We start from the raw sequence: 20501 nt of genomic DNA on the forward strand, positions 1-20501 counted from the left end.
GATATATTCTCCTTAAATGTATATAATGATGAAAGCCCAAAATTACAAAATATTCAAAATATCCAGTTATCCTACTTTTTAAGGTCAGCTGTAGGACAATGATTTTAAATAACTATTTAGAATAAAAATATAGAAAAAATGGTTTAAAAATAATAGCTTATAAAACTAGTGTAAAATTATGAAAAAATACTCCAAGGCAGTTTGCTATGACAAAGAAAGATGATGGAATAGAATTTTTCAAAATATGTATTTTCACATCATCTCAGTAATATGCTACTGTATGTTACTCTTATTTTACATAAGAATTTGAAGCAATATTGATTGGTAAAAGTCTAGAAAAAATGAAAATAAAGATTTGTAATTTTAAATATTAATGCTAAAATTTGGCTTTGGCTGAGTTGAATTCTTCCACCTGCTATTTTTGTAAAAGAAAATACTGTCCTTCATGGAAAATATGGAGCCAGCTGTACATGTCAGAAGAACAAGGAAAATAAGACAAGCAAAAATAAGGATATGTGGGTCAAATTACTGCTGAGAGACTCATGGTAGTTGCCCAAGCAACAGACCACCAGGCTTTTCCACTTCACCTGTAGCGGTGGTTTTCTGTGCTGTAACATTTCATCTTTATGGCACAGGATCCACTCCACAGGAGTCCGACGGCTGGAATCCCATCTAGCATCTTTACCACCCACTTCGTGGTTTATCATCCACTTCTCTAGTCTTATAGGAATTTCCTCCCAGATTATGCCAGCTCTTGTTGGCTGCAGTATTAAATAAATAAGTTAAATAATTCTCCATGTTTGAAGGGAGCATTACTGTGCATGGTGGAAGTAATGGTGTGGAATAGAATAAAGTCAAGGAGCCTGAGGAGATATGGAAATGGGTCTGCAGAGGTATGGGAAACAAAAAAGAAGAGGTGCAGAGAACTATGACAATTCTTCACACCTCATTAACCCACTAGTTTGTCTCAGACATCCAGCAATATCCCCTCTGGCTTCCATCATCACACTATTTATTCAAAACAAGACTTGCAGTCGCCGGTACAGAACGTTCTCATTCCCAGAACAAGCCCAACAGGGAGATGGTCTGTAAATTATTCATTCCAGTACTCTTGGGCTTCTCTGTGAGCATTGCCCCATGGTAAAAACAGCCTCACTGCCCACTGAATGTGTCCCCTGCTGAGGCTGCCAGCAAAAATGTTAATTTTGTGTTCTTATGATGTGGACATCTGTCCATTAGCAACTGGAGAAGAGCCTCAAGTGTCCCACCCCACAGCTGCCAGCCCATCAGCAAACACTAAAAATTTCCAGTTGCTACTGAATGAGCTGGAATCAACTCAATAACCTATTGCTAAATGTTTCTGTGCTTCTCCAGATCATAAGAGTATGGCTGTTAGGTGACTCTTGCTTTCACGTTGGTAGAACACAAATTAGAAGGTGTTCCTGCTGGCTGTGGGGCAATAGGGGAAGATGATGAAATAGCAAAGCCACAGCTGGCAGCTAATAAAAGATGAGATCTCTGAAGCCAGACAGGAAGGGAAGCTGGTAAAGATATGCAAATATCACACAGTTTATAAATAAAAAAAAAGGGTGTATGATGTGCAAAGGCGGAGGTGGCCCAAAGCTTCTAAGCAGCGTAGGCAAAATTGAACTCTGCTGCTCCAGGAAGAAAGCACAGGGGAATTGGCTTTTATCCCATTATTAATCAGTGGTAAAATTCCACATTGTGATTTCAGCAGAGCGGGTTGCAGAGCTAAGGGCACCCAGCGGAGTGAAGGGAGGCAGGGGGCAGAGCCGGGGAAGTGGTGTCTCCACATCTCCCCTGCCCTCCAGCCCGTCTGACCCCACTGAGATGAATCCCATCTCCCTGGCGTTTCTCTATCTCTTGTCAGGGCAAGGCCTTAAGGCACCTGTAACCTGTTTCTCAGCAGCTGTCCTCTGACCCTCAGTCACAAGTGTCAGATCCTGCACACATCACGCATACGTTCTTCTCCTAAGCACACTGAGGTCCCCTTCTCTTTATGTATTCCAGCACAATTTGGGATGCCCCCCGACTTCCAACTTTCATTTCTCCAGAGTGCCAATCTTAACCCCTACCTCCCCCAGGCAGAAGGTTCTACTCTATAATATGCTCACCCAGAAGATCTGTGGTGCTTGTCTCCAATTTACATCCCTTAGGATGCTTTTTCCCTTCATCTGTTTCCAGTGTGGGGCTGACTCCCCTAACTCACTCCCGGGATTCTTGACATCGGTGTTCATTGCCCTCACTGTCAGCCAGACTTGGGCAGCATCATGTCCCTTGTGAGTAAGCTACGGGAGCTCAGGTCACTCAGGTACTTTTGGTTAGTACTGTGTATGTTTGGTGTGTCCTGTGCACATCTGGGATTTGCTTTTCCCATTTACTGTAAACATGACTTGGTCACATGCCTTTGTCATGATTTACCACCTCTTTCTCTTTTGTCATGATTTTCTAGATATTTTCCATAGTACTTTGTCAGCTCCAGCCTAAAGAATTCAAACTGCTTTTTGGAGAACTATGTCTTATCTTCACCCAGACCCTGCTTCTGGTACAGGGCTCAGCTACCCACAGAGGTGGGTCGTCATAAGCAACTATCATCTGTGTTCTCTTTTGCTTGAAGGAGCCGCTTTAGCTGCTAGTGAAGCTGTAAGTCTGCATGAGATGTGATCAACAGACATGTACTATGGACATCCTTAAATCTTGCTGTCTGAACATCTGTGTCAGTGGATCTGACCTGAATTCACAGAGTCTCATTCTGCTCTTTGCCACCAGATTTCCCTACTGTAGAAGCCAAGGCACTGGGGAAGAGACGTGGAAATCAGTGCACTCCCATGCCTTGCCCCAGGATGTAGGTTAAGCATATAACCAAATCAGGGAGCTTGGGCACATACTGTTGTTTAACCTGAGAGAATATTTTCCTTCCTACATGTGCATAAACTTTCCAGGTGGAAGTGTCTCCTGAATCCTGGCAAGACAGTTGGTCTAAGCACCAGAGCTCTCTATTGTATTACAACAGTTAAAGTCACTCTGAAAACTTCCTTTTTCCACTGTGGCGTTTGACTATTCTGCCAGTATGTCTGTATCATGTAATGGACCCCAAATATGAGTTGCTTCTTATTTCCAAATAAAGCAGTTTACCTGCACAGTACAATGTCATGCAGAGACAGCAGCCTGGGTCTTGAGAGTAGTAAAGTGTGAAAAACTGTAGTGTATTTGTTCAGCACAGAACATTTGTAGTTTGCCTGGACTACTTTTAGGACTGGAGCTGATCAATTTGTGGGATAGTTCTGTACTCTACCTTCTAAGGCTGAAAACGCCTGTTGACCAAACTGACAGGTGTCGGTCCCACGCTGGGTTCTGCAGAGCAGCTGCAGTTGCTGTCTCTGCAGAGCTTTTAGTCTGGACACAGCACCACGCTCCTGCAGTTCTGATTTTTCCTGTTCTGGCACATTTGCATATGCGAGGCTGCCTCTGACTTGTGCTCTTCTGGGCAGGCTGAAGAAATCCTGTGATGGGCAGCACAGCTCTCCCGGGGAGGCCTCCTGCAATGTGGCTGGCACTCAGTGCCTTCTGGGACTCAGATCTAAGCTTTAAAGGCAGTATAGAAGGCTCTTTTGCCTTTTATTTTTTCCATCTCTTTTCCTTTCAATTTTGAATAACTAACTCATTTTAGTTTTGAGAATGACATACCTAATTTACATTTAGATTTTTCTAATCCCCTGCCAAGCAACCATTACAATAGGCACTGTAAAAATTAGTAAATAACAATTTTCTTATTTACCTGATTGCCTTTCATGTCTCATTGTCTTTTATGTCAATCTATGCCAAGGCACTTTCAAGTTATATCTTCAGATGTGAAAGCTAAAAGCAATCTGAGCAAAAAAAGTTTTATGTCAAGAAAGATATATTCCTCTGTGTCACATGTACATACTGAAAGCATTCAAAAAGGAGTAAAGAAGGAGACACCCTTCCCTCACCCAGACCAAGTGCAATAAGGTTTGCAAACTGATCTCCAGCTTGAACCAACAGCAATAGCACAGGATGTGTCTGAAGCTTATCTAGTCCTAAATTCTCATTGATTAAAATCCATGCCGTGTGGGTAGCTCTGGTGCATCTATGCGAATTTATACCAATGAGCCCATATTCATTAATATAGTGGACATTTGCTATTGTGCCTCTAGCAAGAGCAAGCCCACTGGCCTATTCATGTGCACTGATGTGCATGTCAAGAAAAGGATCCTTTCCACATGGAGAGAAGAGAGAGAAGCACACATCCCTGTCACAATGGCATAGAAAAGGAGCTAAACCACTCTGCATCCCTGCCATTGCAAACATCGGAGAGTACAAGAAACACTTTACAGTCTTCCCTGTATTGCTAAATTCTTGCTACTTAGAATACCGGGACCACTGGATCCCAGGAAATCCTGCTTATGTCTCAGATGCCAGACTTTTTTTTCTTGTTTTTTTGGTTTTTTGTGTGTTTTCTGGTTGATTGTTTTTTTTTGTTTGAGACAGAATGTTACTAATGTTCCAGAACCTTTCTCCTGTTATGGAAATATAACCCACGTGGAAGTCATTCACGGGGTAGACATGCAAAATCCATGTTAATGTTCTCCACCCACATTTTCTAAAATACTAATGTTCATGGTAGCAATGCTGTAGTTACAGAGAGTAATAAGGTGTAGAAAATATCACATATGATACTGACCAGGAATACACTCTCCTTGGTGAATAATTCTGATCTTCACTATATGTCACTGCCCCACTAGTCAGTGTGGACTTGCATGAATTTGAGAACCCTATATTCCCTGCTAGCTTCTGTTGGGTCCTCTGGTTTGTTTTTTAAACAGATTGACATTTTCTATCAAAAGCAAAAAAGAAGTTTCCTCAGTGTGTTTGATTGATAGGTTTTTGTTTCCTTCACCTTTGCATGTATTGAACTGAATTTGGACTTTGATCTCAAAGCTTTTCTTCTGAGACTTTTTTGCAGTTAAATTTGATTTTTTTTCTTGAGTATTCAAACTTCCCTGCTGAGTCTGTTTGGTTTTTTTTTTTTTTCCTCCATCCTGCTTGTGAAATCATGGAGAGTAAGACCATGGAGAGTAAGACTCATTACAGCTTTGTCATAACTATTTATGCACTAGAAGGAAGTTCTGAAATGTAGGCATTAAAAGGTTATGATCAATCTTTGCCCTGTTTTACAAGAAGTTCAAGGGCTCCAGAGGCCTCTCTCTTTGGTTTTTTTTTTTTTATTTAACTTATATACCATTTGTGCAGAAATTAGAAATAGATTAGTACCTATTTCTAACCAGAGCTATGACTGAAAATAATCTGTCCCTCTTGGACAAACTACCAAAGGGTATTCCTTATTTGTTTCTGCCAGATCGACAGAGGAGCCAGACCCAGGGAATTTTACTTATAATTTCCATATTAAAAACAATAATACCAGTAATTGTAAATCCAGTCTAGGAAAGTTGTTATGCACTTCTAAAATAACATTGAAAAAATGAATTATTTAAATAAATAGCAATCTCAGTTTATTAGAATGCTTGAAGAAACTGATCCCACCGCCTGTTGCCTTCAAGAAATAAGAGTCCAATTTACTAAGCCTGCTGAGAAAAGTGCTAATTAAAGTAGGTCATAAATGTTCTGTGTGAAGATGACTATCTGAATTTGAATTAAAACCAAAAAAGTCAAGGCTTTTCACAGGAACTGGGGTAGGAGGTTTCTTACCAGCTAGCTCCCATACCAATGAATTTCCACAACTAACACAGCGGGAATGTGGCCTTAAAGCAAATCTGCATTATAAACTGCCTCTGAACTGCTTCACCTGCTTGTGAAACGAATTCAAATGACTTCTGGAAACTGCAGAGGTAGCAGTTCATTTGGATTGCAAAGCAGTATAGGAAAGGTAAGTGTCTTCTCAGGCTAGCAATCTACATATTAAAGACATAAAAAGAACTACTTGGAGTCATAAAGACCAGTGCCAAAACAAAATCAGGAAGACCCATGGCAAGTGAAATGATGATTCTGGGCAGCAATGTGAGTGTTCATGGGTTATTTATCTTATGTAGTCTTAAAATGTTGTTTTACATTATAAGAATTACACTACAGTTCCACATGGCACTACCTAATATTTTTAGACCCTACGGGAACAGCTTTGGGAAATGGCAATTTCCATGAGAATTTCATGTCTAGACTATATTTGATTTTCAATAGTTCAATTCTTTGCAATATAGAAATAGAATTTCTGGAGGGTATTTTTTATACCCTTCAACTAGTCATTTGAGAACCATTACAGTTTCTTCTTCGCTTGACTCTACACGGAAACTGTCTATGTAAAGATGATACATGAACTTCCAGAACACCTGTATAAAACCGAGTTAATTATTTATTTCTAAATCAGTCTTTCAGACCCCAGCTGCAGGTATTTGAACTTGCTAACAAAACCACCTGTAATCAGATCATTATGAAATTACATGAGGGCAAGATAGAGATTACAAAATTCAAAAGCTTTATGTAGGATTGTTTTAACCAGTGGAGGGTTTTTTTCTCTTTTCTTGCTCCTGTGTTGAGCAAACTGGGAGCAAATCAACTAGTACAGTTTTCTGTACTATATTCTCTGAATATAAAATAAATGATCAGTTTATTGAAAAAGGGAAAGATCTTGTAAGCTGGGGAAATCCTACAAATGTAGAAACTCCAATCTGAGTATTATATCAGCAACACAAAACTTTTAGGAAGCATTTCCTTCTCTCCTGTCATATTACTTCTGAATTTGTATGCTACCAGATAAAAGGGGAACTTAATAATGGCTTGGACAATAGTCAGAATCGCCTATTTCTTAAGATTTTATAATACTATTTATTTCAAGAAAATATTAAGGAAATAATAATTCATTTTCAAAATTAATTTTCAAAGCTAATCACTTCCAGTTTTCACAGGATACACAACCATTTTGCTACTGTATTTAGTAAATCACCATTTATTTGCTACTTCAAACAGCCTTATAATGCATAATTATCTATAACTCAGTGCTGGATATCTCAGGAATAGATTTAGAGTCAGTTAACATGTATCTTGCTCTGATCCTGCCTCAAATACCTGCTGCAGCTTTGCACAGGAGCAAGTGTGTATATGCTTAATGCTAAAGCATGTAGCACCTACAAGAGGTCTACCTGTATCTTCAGACAAGTGTTCATTTTTTACTTAACATGACCTACAACACAGGTGGCCTACAAGTCTGCCAGAGATCTGGCCTGGGATGAAAAAAGAATTCTCAAATGGAAGGAGTGACCAGGAAAAAGTTAGATTCAGCACAGTAGAGACATATGTAAAAAACGTATACTTAGGTAAAATAAATCAACTGAGTAGAATACTTAAGATGCAGCAGAACATGGAAATCAAAAGAGGTCTAGGAAATACAGCATGGTAAGACTGAAGGGATAAAGGACTGTTCTTTAGAGGAGATCATTAGGAAAACACAGTAATAGTTTCAATAGGCATGAAAGGGGAAAGGATTAAAAATGATTAAAAGGGATGAAAGAACACTCACATTCTCCACATCCACTAGGGGTTAGACAAGGACTAAAGAATCTCAATCACATTAACAAAGACTTGAATATTAGAAAAAATTGTAGTAGTAAGAGCAAATAAACAGTAGAATACTTTGTCTAGAAGAGTTGGGAAATCTTTCAAGAAAGTCGTTGGTATAAATAATTCTAACTTTGGAAAGTGAGGGATAATCAGGTATCTCCAGAGGACCCTTTCAGGATGTTATCCTTTGAATTCTGCAGTATTCAAACATTTCCTTGACTTAGATTAATTTTCTTTACCTTGGTTGATACATAATACATAATGTCTTTTGCCTGCAGATATGTCAGACAACATTATAATTTAAGAGATGAGGCACATTGCAGGATTGTTTGGTAGATAAAGCCTTTAAAGGCTGCTCACATTTTCATTACAAACTAGTGTAGAAATAGAAGAACCAAAGTAATTTTGAAAACTCCTTCCAGTTTGTGGTGCCACATATTTGTCTCCAGAAGCATTAAAAGCTTCTTATACTTCCATAGCCAGTGTAAGGCTAATTCGGAAATTTTAACTAGTACTAGACATTTCACCTCCCAGAATTAATAACTATGTTTAAAAACATAGGCTCTTTTTTTTTTTTTTTTTCCAGTTTCCCAGATGAAAACATCAGGTTTGGGCTCACTTATTTCCTTCTTGAGCAAAACCAAACTTTGAATTTCTGCACATTGCAGCCAGTAACACTAGAATGAGTTACACTACAATCTCACACTTGATCTTGCTTCTGCACTGCAGAATTCATCCCAGATCTTACAAGCCAATACTAAGCAACTTGTTCAAGGCTGGTCTTTGTAATCTTGTGAGGAATTTATCACTGTAGCAGCCAGTTGTTCATTCTTGTATGCAATATGATTACAGAATTATTAGGACCTTTAAATGACTTAAACAAACAAACAGAAAACCACCAAAACCACACTAAAAATTCATTTCAGGCATTGTTATAAAAAATAGATGATCAAAACTTGAGAACATTAAAAACCTCGTGAAACCTGTAATCTTTATCCCATATGTAGACAGTACTTATCCTTTCTCCATCCCTTCTCTTAGCACATTCAAAGTATCTACAGTTAAATCTATTTTTTCTCTCATGGCATCACAACTAAATTGAAAGTTCAGTTCCAGTCTATCCAGTTAGTATCTTAGCTACCTGCTGCATCACATAAAATTGGTATAGTGACTATTCAGCTCTCTGTCATAAAATTTGCAGTACAGCTGAAAGTAATTGAGTTAATGGCAATGAAGACTGAGCTATTTTCCCACTCTTCAAGCAAATCAGAGCCTAATAACCTTGAATGATACTCACAGAATGTTATAGGGAAGTTTACATCCTGCTGCCTATTTTATCCTGCTGGATAAGCTAAAAGATTACTATGGCCCATTGAGCTGCCAAACTGATACTTCATTTAGAATGGGATTTCTCTCAGCCATCTGAAAATTAGGTCCCTGCTCCAAGGTAGCTATTCCAGATACTCTTGATCATTGACAGAAAAAGACAGAAACCCCTAGAGCATGACTCATCCCATCTATGTGCCACATTTGTCTAGTAGATTTATCGTTGCCAGGAGATCCCTTCTCCCTCTAATGACTAAGTCATGGGCACATAGCTGGGTCCACAGACCTAATGCATAAATGGTTAAAGTTGTAACAATTGAATGCCCACAGTGTGCTTTACCCAGGTAACTTTGGGCATTTAGCTGAGGTGCCTGCTTGAGGAATGCAGTTATCATAGAATCGCTCTGTAGGATTCTCAGGTTCATCTCAAATCCTGAACGGTGGGTGAAGGGGGAGGAATCGCCCTGCAGAAGTGCCTGTCTCTCTGCAGTGCCTGCAGATGGTACCTAAGGAGAGCAGGCCCCTAATTAGTGCATGAAAGGTAGGGTATGTAGATGAATTCAAGACCTAAACAGTCAGTTATTCACACAGAAAATGAAAAGTAATTTCTCTCCCTAGTAGACTGAAGCACTTTCTGCACTATATTGCACTGCTCAGGATGTGATAAATGACAATGTGAATATCATCATACAAAATTACTCAATTTGAGAGTCAGTGCACAGTCTGAAGGCAAGCGACAGTCCTGCTGGGGCAGCAACTGTCTGGTTTAGAGGCACATCTGAATTTTCCCCAAGATAGTGCATAGCTGAATACTTGATGTTTAGCCTAATTTTCAATAAAATTATATAAATTCTAATCATCACGTACTTGAAAAAAAAATCCAAAAAGTAAAATGCAAACATGGATATCGATAACTTTTCCAAAGAGCATACAGCATTAGACCATTTAATAAAATCATTACCTGTACCAAGTTAACTCTAAAGATGCCTACTGTATAAACAGTATTGAATTGCTGCAGTAATAACTGGATAAGTTGTTTTTATGAAGAATAAATACAGGAGATCAGCATGATCAACAATAGGGTCTGAGCAGCAACTGGGGCACATTCAATAATGGTGACTCAAAGAAAATGAATGCAGATGCCAATAGCTTAATGAGTTCATACATACAAGCACACAGACATTCAAATCCTTTGGCTTTATGAGTTACAGTAGTTTGGCTTGAAATCTAGCTTTAGAAAATCAGGAATGCTAACAGATCCTGAGTGCTTCATGAGTGCCATTGTCAAGCACTTGTTCATCTCCCCACAACGTAAAATAAAGAAACGGCATGAAATTAGTTTGTGTTACAGATGGATAATCCAAAGGTTGGCCTAAAATACTTTGGAAGCAAAGGAACAACCCTCTTAAATTGGTTTAGTTTCAAAAACAGATGCCAAAGCAAAGGAACTGCCCCATAGAAACCCAGTAACAGACAACATCCTGTTGTACATGGTGTGGCTGCCTTTCCACGTGACGCAAATTTACACATGTTGTATCAGCCAGCCATAAAGCAGGAGGGGGAAGGAAAGAGCTGGCACTTCATCAGTCTCCTCTCTGCACCACCATAGGTAAAAGTGTGGTGGGGAAAAATCACTCAAGGGTACTGCCCGTGCCTTTTCAGCAGCACTTGAAAACACATTTGCTCTGACATACATTGTATGTCACAATTAAAGAATGTATCTGCAAAACAGGGAGAAAACCTTTTTTTATTTAATTCAGCTAAGCTATAAGTTGCCATCTGGAAGCAGGAGTCATCAAATGTAGCAAAATAGGTAACAACAACAGACAACCTCAGGGAGAAAAATTGCTTGCCCCATCCTCACTGTTGCTCCCAGGCTGGGTTCCACATCCCAGCAAGGTGCAATCCACCTGGGAGCTGTGGGAGCATGCACGACTCTCTTGCGGCAAATTCTTCCTTTAAAAATTAACTCACTGCCCTGGTTAACAGCTGGCACTTAGCAAATAGTGTCTATGCTCTACTGATTTTATCTCATTTATAGCTTTCTCTGTGACTGCCCTTGAGTTAATGGTTACATCACGCATTAGTAGGGTAGTGCTCGTCATTCATTTCCCAATGTGGTGAGCATTGTCACATGCTGGATCCTAAGCAGGTCTAAGCCAGCCCAAGTCCCGTGTAATTAACTTTGGCCCAGCACGTGGAAGTGGGTTTGACAATGAATATCATCCTCCTCATCAGTTCCTCAAAGGGAGGGTGGGAGAATTCAGATGGATGATATGAAACCACCTGGCAGGTTTTTGTAGATCATATGGTTGCAAGTGGATGTCTCCACATTGCACTGCAGGGATTAGAAAGCTGCAGAGTGAGTTGTGCTGGTCAAAAACGCTGCAGTTCTTTTATTTATCATCCAAAATAATTCAGACAATGACAATATGAATGTTAAATAAAATATTTTCTTTTTTCCTTATACAGGAACAAGGTGCCAGATTAACTTATTTTACCAAAAGTATCAATGATATTGAGGTTAATGATATTTCATTCTCTGAATGTAGCTAAAAGAATCTTACAAGTGAGATAAGGTTTAATAGGTCACCTGATCTGTTCTTTAACGATTCACATATTCTTTTCACATACTTCATACAGGACAAAATAACCTTACAGCCTTCATTTTACCCTAATATTCACCAGACTTTCCCTCCTTCCCTAGGTTTAGTCCATTGTTTTTATTTCCAACCTTTGACATCACACAAGGTAGGTTCCCTCCTTTTATCTGCAGTGATTTTTATTAAAGCCTATGATTTTGTCCTCTTTTACCTTGAATCTTTGTGTAATCAGTCATTTTTATATATTTTTTAAATATATATGGTCGTCTCTTCAATTCCCATTCATGTTCTCTTTCCTTAAATTGCTTATAACACTTAACATCATTTTGAGACAGAGTCCTGCTCAGATCAGTGTGCAATATTGCAAATGCAGGGATAGTGCTTTGTGATTTCCCACGGCTACATAAAATTTGATTGGTATTTATTTGCAGTTAGATGAAACCACTAGTTTGTCAGCCACTGATGGTTGTTATTCTCTGTTAGAATTTATTTTCCTAGATACAACTCTTTCACTGCGCAAATGCTTTATATTATTTTTATATTTATTATATTATATTATTTTTATCCAACTATCTTTCCTTGAGGGAGAAAGATATTTCCTTCTTTGATTGCTACCACTGTTTCCCTGTGCCCATTGGCCTGTGAAACTTGAGCACTTTACTACAATTAGTTCCCTGAGAGCTGCTACTAACTCAGAAAATGTACTCCCGTTCCCCGCAAATGCCATTTACTTATTCAGTGGCTCTTGTCTCTGAGGGAAAATCAAGCAGAGATCTTTTCTTGCTTTTATTTGTGAATAACGCTGAGTTTTTTCACACAAAGTAAAACCAAGATACTGCAGAATGGAAATATAGGTTCAAGAGAGTCATTGCCCTTTTACACCACAAATTTTCTTCGTCAAGAGAAGAAAGGAAGAGAACTTGGCCTCACATGGAGAATTAAGGTACAATTCAGAAATAGGATGGAAGGGTAAAAAAGGCAACCAAATGGCAAGAAATCATAGGTTGCTAATAGAAAGGAGCAAAAGAAAGAGAATATAAGTATAGTGACTGAGGAGGTCAAGTGAAGATATTTACTTACTGTGTTTATTACCAGTTCTAAAAAAAGCAAACAACAAAAAACAACAAAGCAAAACAAACCCTGCTGATAAAATGCCTTGACTAAGGATCTGATCCTGTGCCATCAAAATTAACATACTTCTTTTCATTGACTGTACTAAGATTAGGACCAGGCTCTAGAGTGACCTGGAGATCTAGAATGTAAAGAATTTAGTGGAATAGGGCTGTTAAATTGCCATGAGCTGAGGGAGGGGATTACTCTGTAAATGAATCCTGAGAACAACTGCTCTGCAGTGCTGCATTTTATGGTGAAACTTGGAGTGAAAATCTTTCCAGGAGCCACAGGAAGGCAGTGTGTAACAACTTCATTGTAGCTTTGAAAGCTTTGTGTCTGATATCTGAGGAAAGGACATGTGATATCCATCAGTCATTCTACTGAGCTCAGCTTAGAGTTGGTCAAATATAAATATTTTTCAGTGGCACTTTCTTTTCAGGTAGAAAATGCTGACTTTTGACCTTTTGCTGAATTCTGACCTTATTGGTTTTATTGCTACAATGTAAATTTGCATGTAAATAATCACAGGGGTGTTTAACATTTTTAACATCCTCATCTTCGAAGTGGAGGCAGCCTATGTGAATGCCCTGAAGCAACTGAAAAAAATCGTGAATTTAGGTCAGTAAAAGATGAGATGTGTCAGGCAGCAAAATGCCTAAAGCCACAAACATTCCAGTGTCTTTCACAGCCCAGGTTGTTTGGCTTCCCTCTTTGAAGTTTCTTCAGCACAAGGAGGAGACTGTCCAGGACCCACGACTATCAGACAAAATCCCTGCTCTTTCCTGCCCTTTCATGTCCAAAGTGTAAGATGTTTTGAAGGGAACCGCTCCAAACCTGCCTAAACTCCTCCTTTCTGGTTCCACACCTCCTCTAATTTAATTCTGTCTTTGTCTCATGGACAACTGCAGAACTAATAGCGATAATCATTCCACTGGTGAATAGTGTGTGATTTACATTTATGGAGGCAAGTGATGCGGCATTGGTGTGTAAAATCTCTCAAATACGTAGGTACTGAGTGGCTATCGTGTGTCCTGGTGCAAGGGGTTGATCTAGTTGTCCTGTCCCCAGTGCCCAGTGCCGTGCTGGGTAAGCTGAATTCCCTGCGCAGTTGATAACCATACCTCCGACGTGTCTGTGCAGAAATTAAAAGTTTGAAGATTTTTACACAAAGAATTTGCAGCATTACTGGATCCATTTGCAAAGTTTCCTGATGTTTGATCTACATTTTTTGTTTGGATCACCGTATTTCATAATACAATAATATTATTTTTTCCCCCACCTGTAGCCTGATACTCAGCCTTTTTGGCAATAAAGAGTTCATATGAACCTTCCACAAATTTTAGTGTTTTCCAAATGGAAGAATATGCTTTCTTTCAAACACCATTCTTCCACGTTAATTAGTTAACATTAATATGGATTTTTCATTATGCAAATCATCTTACAGGCCCATTAGCTATTGTGTCGGTTGTTGGTATTTCTTAAATAGCTTAGTCCTGTAGGACAATGTGGAGCAGACTCACACAAAGGTTTAGCTACATGAAAGAAAACCTTATTATCCCACTCACCTCACAGGGATACATTTCAGCTAAGCAGAATTTCAGAAGCAGCTGTGTTTGCCGCCGGGTGAATGTCTATCACTGAACTCGGCTGGATATAACCTCTTGATAGGGGGTATAGAGAATTCTTGCAGAAGTAAATAAGAAAATTGAGGGGGAAGAATAGTTTTGCTGAAGCAATAGCAAATGCAACAGTAGCAAGGGGTAGCAATGTTTTGTTGAGTTTTGCAGCTTACATGTGGTAGAAAGGAACAGCTGGCTTGTGACCCTTAGAGGATAAGTTTTTCAAGGTATTCGCTCTTTGCAGTGTGGAAACCTAATGGCATTCAAGCCCCAAAGGGAGGAACCTTCAATTCAGCCCAAAGTCAGTAAACTCGGTGTCTGTTTTTGTGACCTTTTTACATGCTAGTCTTTCTATATTGCCTAAATTGTTGGTTAAAGTATAGAGTCTGGTGTTGATATACATAAGTATAAATATTAAAAAGAATGTTTTCATAAGTAAGAGGAAAATCAGAGATGTGAATATTGAGAAGCTTTGTTCAGCTTGCGAGAAGCTGTCCAGCTGTAACTGAAACTCCCCTAAGTTTCCTGAACCAGGCAACTTTCCTAGGTGAGGCTTTATAATGCAATTTCCAGTAATTTCTCTGTTCTTGATTTTGGTAGAACCATCTGAGTAGGATATCTTGTGACATTTTTCTATTTCCAGTAAAAAAGAAAAAAATAAAATTCTTGCAAGGAGCATGGACTATGACAGGCTGAAAGAAATCTCTCCTTTTTTTTTCCCTAAGAGTTCAGACTTCATTTTTCTTTAGTCTTTGGGCAAGGATCACTGAAAGGTGCAGCTGACTGTAACTGAACCCTCTTCTCTAGCCCCAGTTCTCACCTGAATTTGAGTGGTATTTCTTTTTCCTGTTTTCAGTGCTGCTGTCATCCCTGAATTACCAATATCAGTATAAATTAAGCCAGAGGGAGCATGCCTTCAGCACATAGAATCGCTTGAGCATTTAAAAGATTCGAAAGCCTGAATTCTATTTAAATTGGTTGGAGCTGGTTGGTAATTACATTCTTAAACAAAGATCATAGTGTCCACAGTGTAAACATTAGTAAAAAGATCCCCTTGTGTGTCTATTTGCATTCTAACCATCTCTGGCTTTGAGATGTTAAAGACCCTCTGCACAGGTGGAAATGACCAAATGATCTGTAGCATTCTGCAGAATGCATGGAGCAAATGTTTTAAAGAGTAGTTTGACTTTAATGTTTAAAGTGCAGAAGTTAGAGCTGCCAGGAAAGCTGTTTTGCATTAAAAAGGGCACCACTCTTAATTATATGTTTTTCTAAGATATATTAAATTGTTTACTTTTTCTCCAACATAAAATCTCAGTAAAAATGGGATAGAAAGTTGCAACAATACAAAAACATTCTGGAAAAAAAAAGTTTGCCATTCTAAATTACTTTTCATTTTCATTTTGATCTTAAATTTACTTGTAAGTTACAAAGCTGAAGGCAAAATCATTTGTTGAAATGAAACAGCTATAAAAGGATTTTTCATTTCCTGACTGAAGAAAACTTTGGAGTCTTTAAAGTCATAGCCAGATAAGCATCTGGGTTGCATTATTTGAATCCCTTGGAAATAAGAGGACATAACTGTTGGAAAATGCAGTTGAAAATTAAGATCTCCCACAGTTGTTCCAAGTCTTCTCTTTTTTTCTTTTCCCCTCAAGCCCTCATTTTGCCCGTGGGTTTCTTTGAGAAGCTCTGGCCACTGCCCTGGCTCTGAGGGTCAAACCTGGCCCAGGGCATCGCCACCTCACCCTGGCAGGAGCAGGATTTGCTCGTCCTCTGGGTTGCTACTCTGCAGCCGGTGGGTGCTCTGAGCTGCGGTCCTGCCGTGACCAGAGCCTGTCCTGTCAGGGCATTAATCTTGGGGAAAAGTGACCAAATTCCTAACCCATTGCCTGCAATTCTACCCTGCCTGTTGCACTTTTTTTTTTACTCTTCTCCCTAGGAAAAGGAGAAGGTATGTTTTGACAGGTGACATTTTACTTATGATTTAATAATAATAACAAAAAAACCCTACCTTGCATTCTCACTTCATAAATCCTGTTTTGTTGATTTGTTTTATGGGCTGCTTTATGCTGCTTACAAGTTGAAAAACTGGTGAAAACAGATTTATCATAACCTATGCCCCCCACAATGTATTGATAAACAGGGATCCAGCAGGCTCTGCTCAGGCTGTTTTCTTATGTCAAAAATAGGTTCTGCTACAACAGCTGAACCCCTCTTCTATTTCATACATTGCTTAACTGCATGAAAGATGATTGTAGTACCTCGATATAAATATTTCCAAGTGACAGCACTTTCATTCTTGCCATTAGCATGTGCAAACACAATGAGCTGGCAAAGATTAACAGACTCTACCATTTTGTACCAACAGAGTTTGTCTACCTGCCAGTATCACATTCTTTCCCTAAGTGCGTCTGTCTAAGAGAAAAACAGGACTTTTTGAAATCTCGCTACCCTCATTATTGTCATTAATTTAGTAGGAAGACAACATCTTGAGTATGTGTCAATTCTGAAAGTTATTCTTGAGATTATATCCCGTAGTTAGGGTCTGTTAAATAGATATTTTAATGTATACAATGCCAGGCCGCTGGGAATTAATGTACACAATAAAACTTAAACACACAGTCTTGTTATCAACACTAGCAGTAACCAATGCTATAATGTTTATAGCAGACCTGTCCATGTACATGTAAATAAATTTGAAAGATTGAGCAATGTATTTGTGAAACAATGCTCAGTATCCTCCGGAACATCTTTTATTAGATACTTCTCACATAGTCCATCTATTTTTTTCCCAGAGGAAGCGATATATATTTTAAATTGCTTGCTATGTCTGTGCATAAAGCTTTTGATTTTTTTTCTTGGCTGTTTAGAATATTAGAAGCTTTATGCTAAGCTGTGCTAAAAATGAGTGGACTGTGCATAAACAAGTGGAATTTCATGGCTTTTAGATGCTAAGTGGTTTAGATGGGTTTCCAAGCTTGTCAGCTGAGAATCTGCGTGGTAGAGCTACTCTTTCACTTAATCTAGCTTGTTACTGAAAGAGGTTACCTCAAATCTGTTTTTGTTTTCCTTTCTCTACATTCCTGACCTCTCTCTATTCAATCCTAAGGTTAAGTGCGGCGTACAATACTTTAATAAATATCTAAATTTCAGTCAGAAAAAGAAATTGTATTAGGAGTAATTTGTGCTAGCATTTCCACAGAAGATCTCATGACGATGATGAATTAATATATTTTTCGAAGGTGGAAAACAAACATAGACTTTCACATGGCCATAAAACATGTTAAGGACCAAAGCCAGAGCAGTTCCAAGAGGTGTTAATCCAGCACTTCACCCATGGTCTGCAGAGTCCTCACCTTACAGGGAGGGATCTGTTTTTAAATGTATTATTTGTAGGTTTCAAAATATTCTCTTGCGCTGGCTTTCTCAAAATAAACACCAAGCTAGGGCGCGTTGCTGGGAATTTAGGAAACTTGAGACTTTTTCCTGATGCACCATGATGTTAGGAGAGGTACCTATGTCACACCATCCAAAGCTTCTCATGGATATGGCTCATCTCATGCCTGGAGCCTTTGTCTTCCATGTCCAGGTGACTGTTCGACCAAAGGGATTCAAACACTTCTCTGTCACAGCCCTGAAGGCACTGGTGGCCTTTCCGTCCCTGTCCAGCCTCCTCTGGAGCCTCGCTCCACCCCATCCCATGGCCCAGGAGCCCCATTTCAGCTCAGCCTGGGGCTCTTGGTCTTTACCCCACAGATGCTGCAGGGGTGCCCATCTCCAGCCCTGGCCCTGGCCCTGTCTGCTGGGTGGATCCCTCAAGCCCACGCTGGAATCTTGTCTCCTACCTCATGTCCTGCTGCTCCTGAATGGGCTCTCTGGGCAGCACTTGGACCTACTCCTCACTTGCCTCATCTGGGGTGGTCAGTGGGCTATGTCACCAGCAGCTGGCTCTGCCTGCCATGTCCAGCTCTCATGGGACTGCACCTTTGGTGAGGCCATGGCCCATCCTGGGGTCACCCTGAGTTCCCAGCTGCCCATCCCTCCTGCGGCAGCTGACCTTCACAGCCCCAACACCCTTTTCTTTGGCTTTCTGCTCCAAGAAAATAATCATATTACACGTAAAAAGAACAAAAGCTTGCTGTTTTTCCTACCATTGTAATGTTTCAGCAAAAGTACTTCTTATTTTTTGCATTACTATGGAAAGATTCATGAACCTCAGTTAGAAGTGCAAGAGGCCTGAGTTTAAGTCTCTGCTCCCAAACAAGATCAGCAAACAGATCTTTTAAACACATTTCCCACAATACTAGCCTGTAGAATAATATGAGATAGAGTTGGGGTTTATCAGTATTAGCTGGCTCTGCCTCAGATGTCCAGGAGACATGCTCTAAGGACACTTATGAAGTCACCCACTGGCAGTCAGATAGATGAGACTTCCAGAGAATCCCACCAAGCTGCAAGTGTGAAATAGGCCACTAAATGGCAGGCGGCAAAAGGGGTCAGGTGGTGATGAGACATTATTAGGAAAGCCTGATGTACAGAAGGAATGTAGTGGTCTATTGAGCTGGGAAATACCTGAGCAGAGGTTTTTGAGGAATTTTATAATATCTGCATGCTAGATGGAAACATCTTAGTTCACCGTGGTTGCTACCAGTGGACATCTATTAGTAAGCAAAGCTAAACAAAGCACCTTTGTAAGTGTCCATCTGCATTAGGACACAGATTTTTTTTTTTCTAAATGCAAATTTATGCAGACTAAAACCCAAAAAAGTCCCAGTGAAAAGAGTTGTAAAAGCACTTGGTGATGATTCACTTGTCTATATACAGTACATTATAACTGTCCTGTTCTTTCCCAGGTATCTGCGTGGGCTTGGCAGCTGTGACACAGGATCTGCAAGAGTCCCATGTCCCTCTGGAGCAGCTGAGGGCCAGGTGGGGTATACCTGAATCCCATCCTTAGCTTAGGAATGACCCAGCTCAAGCAGTAGCAGGCTTAAAACAAAATAAGCAAATTCATACAGAGTTTTTTTACCTGGTTCTGATGAGATCTGCTTCTTACAAGGCTCTGCAGGAGAGAGCTACCAGAACTGCCTGTTCCCAGACTAACTTACCTTTATACTGGCTGGCAGAAATTCAGTTCTTCTAGTCCTTCCCTAGGTGGCACAGTTTGTGGCACACCACTTATGCCCACACTCACTTGTTACAGCATGTACTCTTTGACACAGTAAACAATGCAATCCCAACCTCCTCCCAGCATTTTAAATCAGGAGGGGTGAGGACTCCTGGTATGCAGACGGAAGCACTCGGTGCTTTGCAAAAACTCAAGAGATGTAAAGAGAATGAAAAACAGCCATTGGAAAAGCTGCAAGCTTCTGAAACATCAGCACCATCCAGAAGTACGTCAGACAGATAGAGCCTTGAAGGGAGTGTGTTTGTACTTTTTATTGGACTCTTCTTGAACTAGTGCATCAGGCCTCCTTGGTCAAGCAAGACACAACTCACTGGCAAGCAATGCTATGTAACAGTAGGCTACGGGGATGCTTGGGCAGCCCTAGCACATTGATGAAAGCCCTGCCCATATGCCAGTATGCTGTTGCAGACCCAGAAATGTTCTTTTGTGATTACTCTGAAAGCCGGTCCAGCAGAAGCTGGGCAGAGCTGCCAAGGAGCTGTACAATTCCTGCTCCTAGTGAGCAGAAGCAAAGCAAATGGGTACCCACCTCTGCCAGTGTAAATGGGCTGCATTTCTGATTCCTTCTCCCTGTGTAGCTGCGCTGATCACATGGAGGAGTTTGGTTTGTTGATCCTGTTGCTGTGCTGCTTCACCAGCTGCCTGGGCTCCTGGCCACAGCGCTGTGGCACAGAAAGGGACTCGGAACAGTTCAGAAAGCAGAAATGGGACGCAGCGTTACTAAGTCAAGCACAGTCAGAAAACATAGGGTTTTTTTCCTATCTCTTGAGTCATCCTGGAAAAAAATTTGGATTGCATTGTATAAAAATACATACACAGTAGTGAAGTCTGGAACAAAGAAAGGTGATGTCACTCTCCTATTTGCAATCACCAGAAAGGTTCACCTTATTTTGGAAGTGGTCCTTTCTCAAAATATAATATGAACAAATCAAACCTTTCACTATATTTGTTCATTTCTACACCATCAAATCTTCCACTGAGCAAAGAGAAGATTAGAAAGGTTATCTTGCCATGTTTTTCAATGTGATGAATTAA

The 20501-nt window shown here is 39.9% G+C and overlaps 1 protein-coding gene across 1 annotated transcript in view; it reads right to left on the minus strand.

The window, feature by feature from the left end:
• LOC309436622 (hyaluronidase PH-20-like) overlaps positions 1–20096 on the minus strand; it is a gene marked incomplete at its 3' end in the record, with an annotated part of 38235 nt that extends 18139 nt beyond the window's left edge. Inside the window, exon 1 of the mRNA XM_082045922.1 lies at positions 19996–20096. The remainder of the gene's footprint in view (positions 1–19995) is intronic.
• Positions 20097–20501: the final 405 nt, after the last annotated feature.

The sequence above is a fragment of the Streptopelia decaocto genome (assembly GCF_964273445.1).
Source record: "Streptopelia decaocto genome assembly, chromosome: 1".
NCBI lineage: Eukaryota > Metazoa > Chordata > Aves > Columbiformes > Columbidae > Streptopelia > Streptopelia decaocto.